The sequence below is a fragment of the Xenopus laevis genome, chromosome 1S, assembly GCF_017654675.1.
Source record: "Xenopus laevis strain J_2021 chromosome 1S, Xenopus_laevis_v10.1, whole genome shotgun sequence".
Taxonomy (NCBI): Eukaryota; Metazoa; Chordata; class Amphibia; order Anura; family Pipidae; genus Xenopus; species Xenopus laevis.
In genome coordinates, this window is record NC_054372.1 from 42160397 (window position 1) to 42170754 (window position 10358).

The following is a 10358-nucleotide window of genomic DNA, read 5'->3' on the forward strand; positions in this document are numbered from 1 at the left end:
TCTACTAGAGATTCTTGTACCTTTGTTAAGGGATCATATTCAAAATACTAGTGAATGACATTATAAGTAATGATCAGCATGGCTTTATGAAGGATAGGTCATGTCAAACAAATTTGATTGCTTTTTATGATGAGGTAAGTAAGATGCTGGACAGTGGGGGGAGCAGTAGATGTGATCTTTTTGGATTTTGCCAAAGCATTTGATACCGTGCCCGACAAACAACTGCTTTCTAAACTAAGGTCTGTTAGGAAATGGATAGGAAACTGGCTACAGGATCAGGAACAGAGGGTGGTTGTTAATGGTACATTCTCTACTTGGAGTAAGGTTCTTAGTGGGTCCCTCAGTGCTCTTTATTGGGTCCAATTCTATTTAACTTGTTCATTAAAGGTGAACTCCACAAAAACATAACTAAGCTTTTTGAAAAGTAAACATAATTTCAAGCAACTTTGCAATATACATCATTTAAAAAATATGCAGCCTTTTCATGATTTTTAATGGTTTCTGACAGTACCCTTAGCCTAGCCCCCTGCTCTTCTGCTGATCTGTCTGTCTGACTACTGTTACTTTATATCAGCAGCCAGCTGTCCTTAGACTGCATCCTCCAAACCCCACAATCCCCTGCACACGAGATTTCAATAAGCAAAGAAACATCACAGTTTAATGCATTGTGGGTTATGTAGTTCCCACTTGCTGTCTGTGAGCTTTTGGTTTGGAAGCCGGAGTGAGTAATGTAACTAGAGGGGCGCGGGACGTGCAGCCGGGCCCCCGCCCCCCTCCGTACGCTATTTTCTGAATCCAGTGGCACAAAAGCTGCTATGGGGCCCTGAGGGGGTGCGGGCCCTGGCCCAATCGCACCCCTTGCTCCCCCGGTAATTTCACCACTGGCCGGAGTTCCCCTTTAATGACTGGAGGGTGTTGTAAGTAATGTATCAGTGTCTGCAGATGACACAAAACTATCCAGCCCAATTAATTCCATCCAGGATGCCGCATCCTTGCAACAAGATCTTGACAATCTGGCAATTAAGTGGCAAATAAGATTCAGTGTTGATGAATGTAAAGTCATTCACCTGGGATGTTGAATGTGGGACCTGGGATTTGGCCAAATAGCCAAAGTCATGAAAGCCCCGAAGGGCCAAACCCGCCGAACACCCGAAGTTGCCAAAAGGAGCTGAAAAGAGCCGAAAAAGTTTCCATCAGGCAGAAGAGCACAAAGACGAGCTCATAGTAAAGCTGACCCATACAAGCAAAAATGCACAGGGGAGCTAGCAGACACCATCATCTGAATATTTATGTTCTTCTCAGATCACTTAGGTGACACAGAGCTTTTTGGTGCATTTGTGCGGTTGAAGCTAATCCGAGAGTGTCTTCAAATATGCATAATATGCATGTGCCAGCAAGCTCAGTGTCACCGAACTGATTTCTAGAAGAACACGAAGATTCAGAAGATGGTGTCTGCTAGTTCTGCTGCACATTTATGCTTGTATAGGTCAGCTTTACTGTGAGACGCACTGTTTATTGAAATAGACTCTGCGAGGAGGGAGCATTTGAGACATCATTTGACGACTGTGGATGGTTTACTTCTAATTTAAAGGAACAGTTTAGTGTGAAAATAAAAATTGTGTAAATAGATAGGCTGTGCAAAATAAAAAATGTTTCTAATATAGTTAGTTAGCCAAATATGTAATATATAAAGGCTGGAGTGAACAGATGTCTAATAAAACAGCCAGAATCCAACTTCCTGCTTTTCAACTCTGAGTTAGTCAGCGACTTGAAGGGGGGCCACATGGTACATTTCTGTTCAGTGAGTTTGTAATTGATCCTCAGCATTCAGCCCAGATTCAAAAGCAACAGAAATGACCCATGTGGCCCCCCCTCATGTCTCTGATTGGTTACTGTCCGGTAGCCAGGGTTACCAGTCAGTGTAAACAAAGAGAGCTGAAACGCAGGAAGAAGTGTTCAGACTGACTTGTTATACCTCAAATCACTCCAGCCTTTATACATTACATTTGGCTAACTAACTATATTAGAAACATTTTTTATTTTGCACAGCCTATCTATTTACCCAGTTTTTATTTTTACACTGTACAATTCCTTTAAGGAAAGTTCCGCTGAACACCAATGTTTTTTTCCATATTCTATGGGCCCCTGACCACCAATTATGTTATTTTAACTTTTATGGTGATGCCCTTACCACCAATGTGTTTTTTTGACTTGAAGGGGGACCCTAGCCACCAAGGTTTATTTTTTAACTTGTAAGGGGAGGGCCTGGCCCCCAATGGGCTTTTAGCATTTATGTTTTAACACCTCTGTCTGTATGGCTTTTTTACTGTGGTGTGGGGGACAACGGAGTCTGGGGAGGGGCCTAGTGTGCTTCGAAAATTTTGTTGTATGGGGGCCGGTGATTTCTCATGGTGGCCCTGGGTTCCAGAATTAACTGACTCTAATTTACTGGGGTGACTATACTGTTGCCTTTCAATTTATTTGTTATGCCAACACCTGCTGATTTTCAATGTCTTTAATGTACTAACTATGGCGAATTGTGACAAGCTCTAGTTTCATTCTGATCAATATACATGTATTATACATATAATGGAGGTTAGGGTGCAAGTACATGCTGCATCCTGTAGTATAATGCAATGAAGGTGCTCGTATACTCTAGCTTTCCCTGTACATAATGTACTTGGGGTGTTAGTACCCACTACATGTCAATATAATGTCCTTAAGGCACCAGTATTCAATACTCTTAACTATATAGTATTCATAGTGTGCCAGTACTTCTCACTTTACAATATGCCTGGGGTGCTAATGCTCACTGCTTCTTGCTATATAAAGTTCAAGGTTACCAGTTCCAAATGCTTCTCATTGTAAATCTCAATGTATACAATATGTGGTGTCAGTACCCTCTGCACTGGGGTACAGAGTTGAGCCTCCTACAGCATTTAGTCACTTTGGGACTCAGACATGCCGACAGAGACACATGGGGCTTAACTTTAAGCCTGAGTGAGTGACGAGTAAAGTTAAAATGACAAGGGCAGACATGGGAAAATCACCAGGGAGCTACTAGAACTATTGTATAATAAAATTATGGGCATACGGTGACATATATGACTGGATTATATACATGTTAGGGGACAGGTAGAGGCTGGGAGGTGGGGGGACACCTAGATCAATTAAGAATTTTAGATCATAAGGAATAATATGAGATTGAAATGACCTCTAATATTTCCTTCAGCAGTTCTTTACATTATTTTGTAGCCCTGGCCAGAAAACCTCTATAAACTTTTAAAAATTTGTGGGGATAATTTATACAGCTTTAGTATCTCTGCTTCAAAAATCTTGAAGACTCTAAACACCAAAGAAAAAACAATGCAATGCAGCACTTGATTCAGAATCTATTATTTAACTTTTTTTGAAGCCACATGAGATCCATTTTATACTGAAAAGAGAATTCGCAATGCTTTAAAAATGAAAGTGGAACACATTATGTTCATTTTATCCTTTTAAAGATCCCCGTTGTTTTTAATGCCCAGGATCTATACTGTGAGAAATACTTTCATGTATTTAACAGTTAACATCAAGGGTGACAAAATGTGGATGTTCACATAGACTCAATGCTGTGACTAATTTTGGGACATACATCAAAGCTAGGCTAGTACTGTGCAACAGACAGAATAACATACATCTTTTTATCTTTTTTTTCTTCTTATACTTGCACCTATACCAAAGCAATATGTATTACACATCAGAGCCGCTGTTTCTGAAATAATCGAATTAACATTGTTTACTCCAATGGCTTCCAGTTCATACGACTAATTAAGCTTTACCAAACTGCAGGAGATTCACATCAAAGGCAAGAAATGAGCAACGCATATGGCCAGCATTAAACACATATACAAAATAATTGTGTAGGGCCAAACAACAAACCAACTAGTCAGCACGTGTTGGCCCATATGGATGCCTCCAGTCTTTAAAATTATTGTGTTTAGTTCAGAGAAACATACATGTGGCAAAAACATACATAGAGGAATGAACAAACCACCTGATACAAATAACTTAAAATTGTTTAGCTCTTTTGATTAAACCTTTTGATAAAACAATTGGCTTGTTGATTTCAAAGTGTTTTGTAACACATTAAAAAATATAATTAATTGCAGAAGTTTAAAAATAATGGAAAATCTTGTTCAATAGGTTTTACCAGGTATAATTTTCCTTGATTATCTTATAAGATAGAAAGCGGTGTAATATAAGGTTGTATTAATGGGTGAGCCATTGCTGGGGAGCCATTGCATTGCATGGAGTCCTAAGTACATTTTGTAGTAGCCCTGCTATATATATATATATATATATATGTAGTAACATAGTAAATTAGATTGAAAAAAAAACAGAAGTGCATCAAGTTCAACCTTTTATGTCTTTAAAAATTACCTGCCTAACTGCTAGTTCATCCTGAAGAAGACAAAAAAAAAAACACCAGAAGCCTCTCTAATTGCTGCAGATCGGAAATAAATCCTTCTTGACTCCAAGATGGCAGTTGGACAAGTCCATGGCTCAACTTGTACTATGAGCTACTGTATCTTCCATAACCCTGTATTCCCTCACTTGCTAAAAAGCCATCCAACCCCTTCTTAAAGCTAATCTAATGTATCAGCCTGTACAACTGATCCAGGAAGAACATCCTTTCTTCTAAACAGAATGGGTGCCTCATGTCTGTTGGAAGGACTGACTGGTAAATAAAGCATTAGATTATTATATGATCCTCTTATATATTTATACATAGTTATCAAATTACCCCTTAAAGTAGAAGGAAAAGCATCCTGCACTTGGGGGTGCCAAATGTTAAGCACCCCCCAAGTGATTGTATTGACTTATCTGAAACCCCAGGCCGGTGCTCCTATCAGCAGAAAACTGCACCGGCCTGGGGTTATACCAGTGAGCACCACGGAATAATTGTCTTCTGGCTTCTTCTTTCTTGAAATTTCCCAAGGCAAACGCATGCACAGTTGAACAAAATAGCTGACTAGCTAAAATTCGGCTTTTCGTTCTACTGCACATGCTCAGCCAAGTGAAGAAAGCGGAAGATGGAAGAGAAATTGCTTTACCTTCAGGGGTGTATGAGAGGGTTTAACTGGGTATCTGTAGACCACCTGCATGGTTAGAAAATTGGCCTGCAACAGGGCCAGAACTAGGGGTAGACAGAGTAGGCACGTGTCTAGGGCTTAAAGCTGGGGGCGTCAGGCATTTAACTTCTCTGCCTTCCTACCCCTAGTCCGATCCCCTCGCTTCTCTCTGCTTGGCTGTGTCTGTGTGCGTGCGCACCTGTCTATTCACTCATGCGCATCCATCTATGTGCATGCAAGTCTGTCTATTTGCCTGCGCTTCCGTCTATTTGCACAGATGCCTATATGCGCCACGACCGGCCAGGTTGCCTATGGCGCCTGCACTGGCCTGAAACCCAACTGCTTTGAGGGTATTCTGCTGTTCTCTAACCTAGGAAACACAACAGGCTTTTACTAAATTATGTTGTGTAATTTTACTTCTACCCCTTCAAACTCAAACATAGAATACAAAAAAAAATACGCCTCCTCATCTTTCTGAAAAATTTACGAATAGTATTCTATATATATATATCCTGATGACGGCCGTATGAGAGCCAAAACGCATTGATGCACCATGCACGAATAAATACACTTTGAAATACATCCGAAGGTCAATGCTGTGAGTGCTTTCTTTGAAATATATATATATATATATAGAGAGAGAGAGAGAGAGAGAGAGAGAGAGAGAGAGAGAGAGAGAGAGAGAGAGAGAGAGAGAGAGAGAGAGAGAGAGAGAGAGAGAGAGAGCCCTTTGTTTGGCCTTTCAGGTTCAAGCACATGAAGTAGTTGGAAGACATATATTTTTACAGTTGCTTTATCCAAGGTTTCTGCATTAATATGCCATATTGATGTACAAGTAATTATTTTAAAATCATCATTAGCATGCTCTCATCTTGCAGAAGTCATGGCATCATTTTTGGAACCCACAAAAAAAGCCAGATGGTGGAATTTACTTTCCTCATTGGCCTCAAATAGAAAATAGTAACACGAGACTGGAACTAAAACAAACATAAAAAAGAGGATAGATTGGAAACTCTTTTAGTCACAATATGGTTTTTACATAAAAGGCCTAGAAAGAAAACAAAATTTGCAATTTGAAAAAATGCAAAATGCTAAAATTTTAAATTTAGCCATTTTAGTATGCATTTAGTGAACATTGGTATAACTTTTTTTTTTAATTTTTTTTACAGCTTAGCCCTATTTATCTTATCTTATCTATAGACACATTTCAAACAAATATATTTAGTTCAACTTAAGCTTCTCCTTACATTTGTACGTGTTTTAAGATGCATTTGAAACAAAAATGGTGAACGTTTGAATGCAAGTTTATAAATATATGGGGAACATGATTTAAACACATTAGTGTTCTTATATTTGAATCTAAGAATTTTTTAGTACTTGTGTGTGTTGAGGGTGCAGGGTAAGCTTTTGTTAAAGCTTTAAGAAGTAGTCAATATTAGACAATCATTACAATAACTCAAGAAAGTGGGGGCTATTTTCAGAAAGGAGTAGAAAGAAGTAGAAATCAGTAAGAGGTTTAGGATACTGAGGATATGTATGTGGTTTGAGTGTCTAATTTTCCATATATTCTGACTGTGTGTTGGTTCTATTGTATTGTGTGTTTGATTAAATAAACCCTAGGTGAGATGGATCTTACACAATTAAGGTAGAGCAAGGCACAAAATGATGAGTAAAAAGTAGGTCTCTCCTCGCCCAAGCTAATTGGAGAACCAGTGGGTTATGGCACTATTCATGAAGGAGGGACCAGGAAGATTACTTAGCACAGAGTGAAGCTGGAAATTATTGATTTAAACCTAAAAATTCCAACTGTATCATATATGGAAAATGAATATTGTAAAAAGTGATTCTCTGTTAATATTTATTTTGATCACATTCTTTTTTTTTTCTTTAAATTCAGGAATCCTTAGATAATTTGCCCCATATTTTCAAATATTCTGCTCTCAGTTATTTTGTTTGTTTCTTGCTTCTCTTTTCTCTGTTAAAGGAATAGTTCAGTGTGAAAATAAAAACTGGGTAAATAGATAGGCTGTGCAAAATAAAAAATGTTTCTAATATAGTTAGCCAAAAATGTAATGTATAAAGGCTGGAGTGAACAGATGTCTAATAAAACAGCCAGAATCCAACTTCCTGCTTTTCAGCTCTATAACTCTGAGCTAGTCAGTGACTTGAAGGGGAGCCACATGGTACATTTCTGTTCAGTGAGTTTGTAATTGATATTCAGCATTCAGCTCAGATTCAAAAGCAACAGATAAGGCCCATGTGGCCCCCCCCTCAAGAAGATTCAGAAGATGGTGTCTGCTAGTTCTGCTGCACATTTATGCTTGTATAGGTCAGCTTTACTGTGAGACGCACTGTTAATTGAAATAGACTCTGCGGGGAGGGAGCATTTGAGACATCATTTGACGACTGTGGATGGTTTACTTCTAATTTAAAGGAACAGTTTAGTGTGAAAATAAAAATTGTGTAAATAGATAGGCTGTGCAAAATAAAAAATGTTTCTAATATAGTTAGTTAGCCAAATATGTAATATATAAAGGCTGGAGTGAACAGATGTCTAATAAAACAGCCAGAATCCAACTTCCTGCTTTTCAACTCTGAGTTAGTCAGCGACTTGAAGGGGGGCCACATGGTACATTTCTGTTCAGTGAGTTTGTAATTGATCCTCAGCAGTCAGCCCAGATTCAAAAGCAACAGAAATGACCCATGTGGCCCCCCCTCATGTCTCTGATTGGTTACTGTCCGGTAGCCAGGGTTACCAGTCAGTGTAAACCAAGAGAGCTGAAAAGCAGGAAGTTGGGTTCTGACTGACAAGTTATACATCAAATCACTCCAGCCTTTATACATTACATTTTTGGCTAACTAACTATATTAGAAACATTTTTTATTTTGCACAGCCTTTCTATTTACCCAGTTTTTATTTTTACACTGAACAATTCCTTTAAATTCTATTTTTGATAATTCAATGTCTGTATTAATACTGTTAATTGTACTTTGAAACAAAAAGCTTCATTGTAAAAATGTACATTTTTCCATTGTACCTTACAAAACAAAAAGTCTGTAGAATTCATAAATACAGCGCAAAGATGTAATTTGATCAGAAGTTCTTCAAAGAAACGAAGAAGGAGTTAATAAAAGTATGGAGTTTAAATCTTCTGAGGATGTAATTAGGCTATTGAAAATGCTATTTAATGTTTTATGTCATTAATAATTTTATATTCTAAAGAAGCCAGTGGTACTCAAGAGAGAAAGTAAATGAAAAGCAGTTTTCTCCCGTGTGCTGCTTATTTCTGCTGTAATAATCTAATTTGTCTATCTGTCTATCATCTGTCTGTATGTCTGTCCTCTTATGAATATCATGAAGTGCTATAGTTGACACTTCTGAACATATTTCGCTGGTACAGCTAGCAAAACCAGTGCTTAATACCAATATTTTTTTATTAAAAAGGAGGAAAACTGTAATTTTTTAATAAAAACTCAACCACTACTTGGTTATTTCCATATGTGATTTATGTTGGGTATCCACATGTGAAGATTAGTCGCCCATCATACTGCTTTTCTACCTACTCTGGCACCAGGATCCTAAAGATGCTTCAATATAATGCTGAGAAAAATTGTGATACGTTGTGAAAATGGAGGATAAAACTATTCACCCTTTGATTTAATTGATCACTGACACTGAGCTGCCCATGTGGAAAGTTCCATGCCTCTGCATTAACTGCTCTCTGCAGGGGGAATTACAAATGAATATATACAATACCTATATAACCTTTAGAAGAAACAAGGACAGAAACTGTAGTAATAGAAGAAATTTAATAATTATAATGCATAGTTTGGAGCATTACAATAATGAACATTTTGGACGAAAAGTCATTAAAAATAAAAAATGTCTTTATCGTTTATAGCCAATTGATAGGTACCCCAAATGCATAATCTTTCATTTTAAGTTGCTTATAGAAGAAAGAACGAATTATTGCACTCCTTCTTATGTTGAATGGCTTTTGAACACTTTGGATAGGAATAAAGTATAATTAAATACAATACAATATAAACGGAAACTGACAAGGTGACAAATTATTAAAGTTAGCATAAAACTGGAAGCTCTCACCACATTTCTACAAATTATTTCTGCAATTCTTACATAAGTATAAAGGTTATAATCACTGTACTTGATGTAGCTCATTCATGACTTAGGGCAGAGCTGTCCAACTGGCGTCCCGCGACCCCCCTCAGGGGCGATCCTAGCCCCTCCGCCGCCTGAGGCAGCAGCAGTTTCCGCCTCCCCCGTGCGCTTACCTTTTTGCGCCTGAGGGGGTACACGGGGGTCCATGAGGGCGGCATAGAGGGCCAGTAAGCTAGTGCAGAGAGCCTAACTGCGCTCTCTGTGCTAGAAGAGCCAGAAATTCAGCTCTTACCAGGAGCGGCATTTTTGATGCCCCTGGTACCTAGTGGGGCGCTGCCGGCTGAGGCGACAGCCTCAACTCGCCTCATTGGCGAAGCTCCCTGACCCCCCTTTATGTGGCCCTCCACATCAAAGTCTGCCTGCTGTGTCTGCTTACCATTTGTAAGATTTAAAAGGTATCACTACAGAGGTTAACTGACCCCTGCATTGTTTAAACCTCAAATTCAGACTGTAATCCCCTGTATAGTTCGCACCTGTGATTCCCCTGTATTGTTCATACTTGTGACACCTCTATTGTTCACATCCTAAAGACCAGTACACCTGAGACCCAGACTGAAACTGCCCACATTGTTCACATGTTAACACTTTATACAAAATGCTAATGGGGCACCAGCACTGTGTCACTGTATGTAGTAAATATTAGACTGGTCCTGATTTTCCTGTCTCTTGCTCTGTTCTGCCTTCCCTATGCTCCCTGTGTGTGTCATGCTTTGCCTGCTCTTTGCACCCTGTGTTTGCCATACTCTGCCTGAGCTATAATTCCTATGGAACATAAGCCTGGTATTTGTTCTGGGGGTTTGTTAGCATTTGAAAATTGTTAGGGGCCCCTTAGATGTTTAATCATATGCTGGGGTACTGTATTATACACAGGGGAGGAGGAGGCATATGGATTTAAGGGTTTGTCTTAATATGACAACTTTTTACACATATGAGTGACATCCCTGCCGGTGCCGGGCCAAGGTAGTTCAGCACCCTAGCCAAGAGCTTCAATCAGCGCCCCCTGTCCTGCATTACCATTTACCTCCTTACCATGATGGTTTTTAAATAAAGAAAGCAAGAAA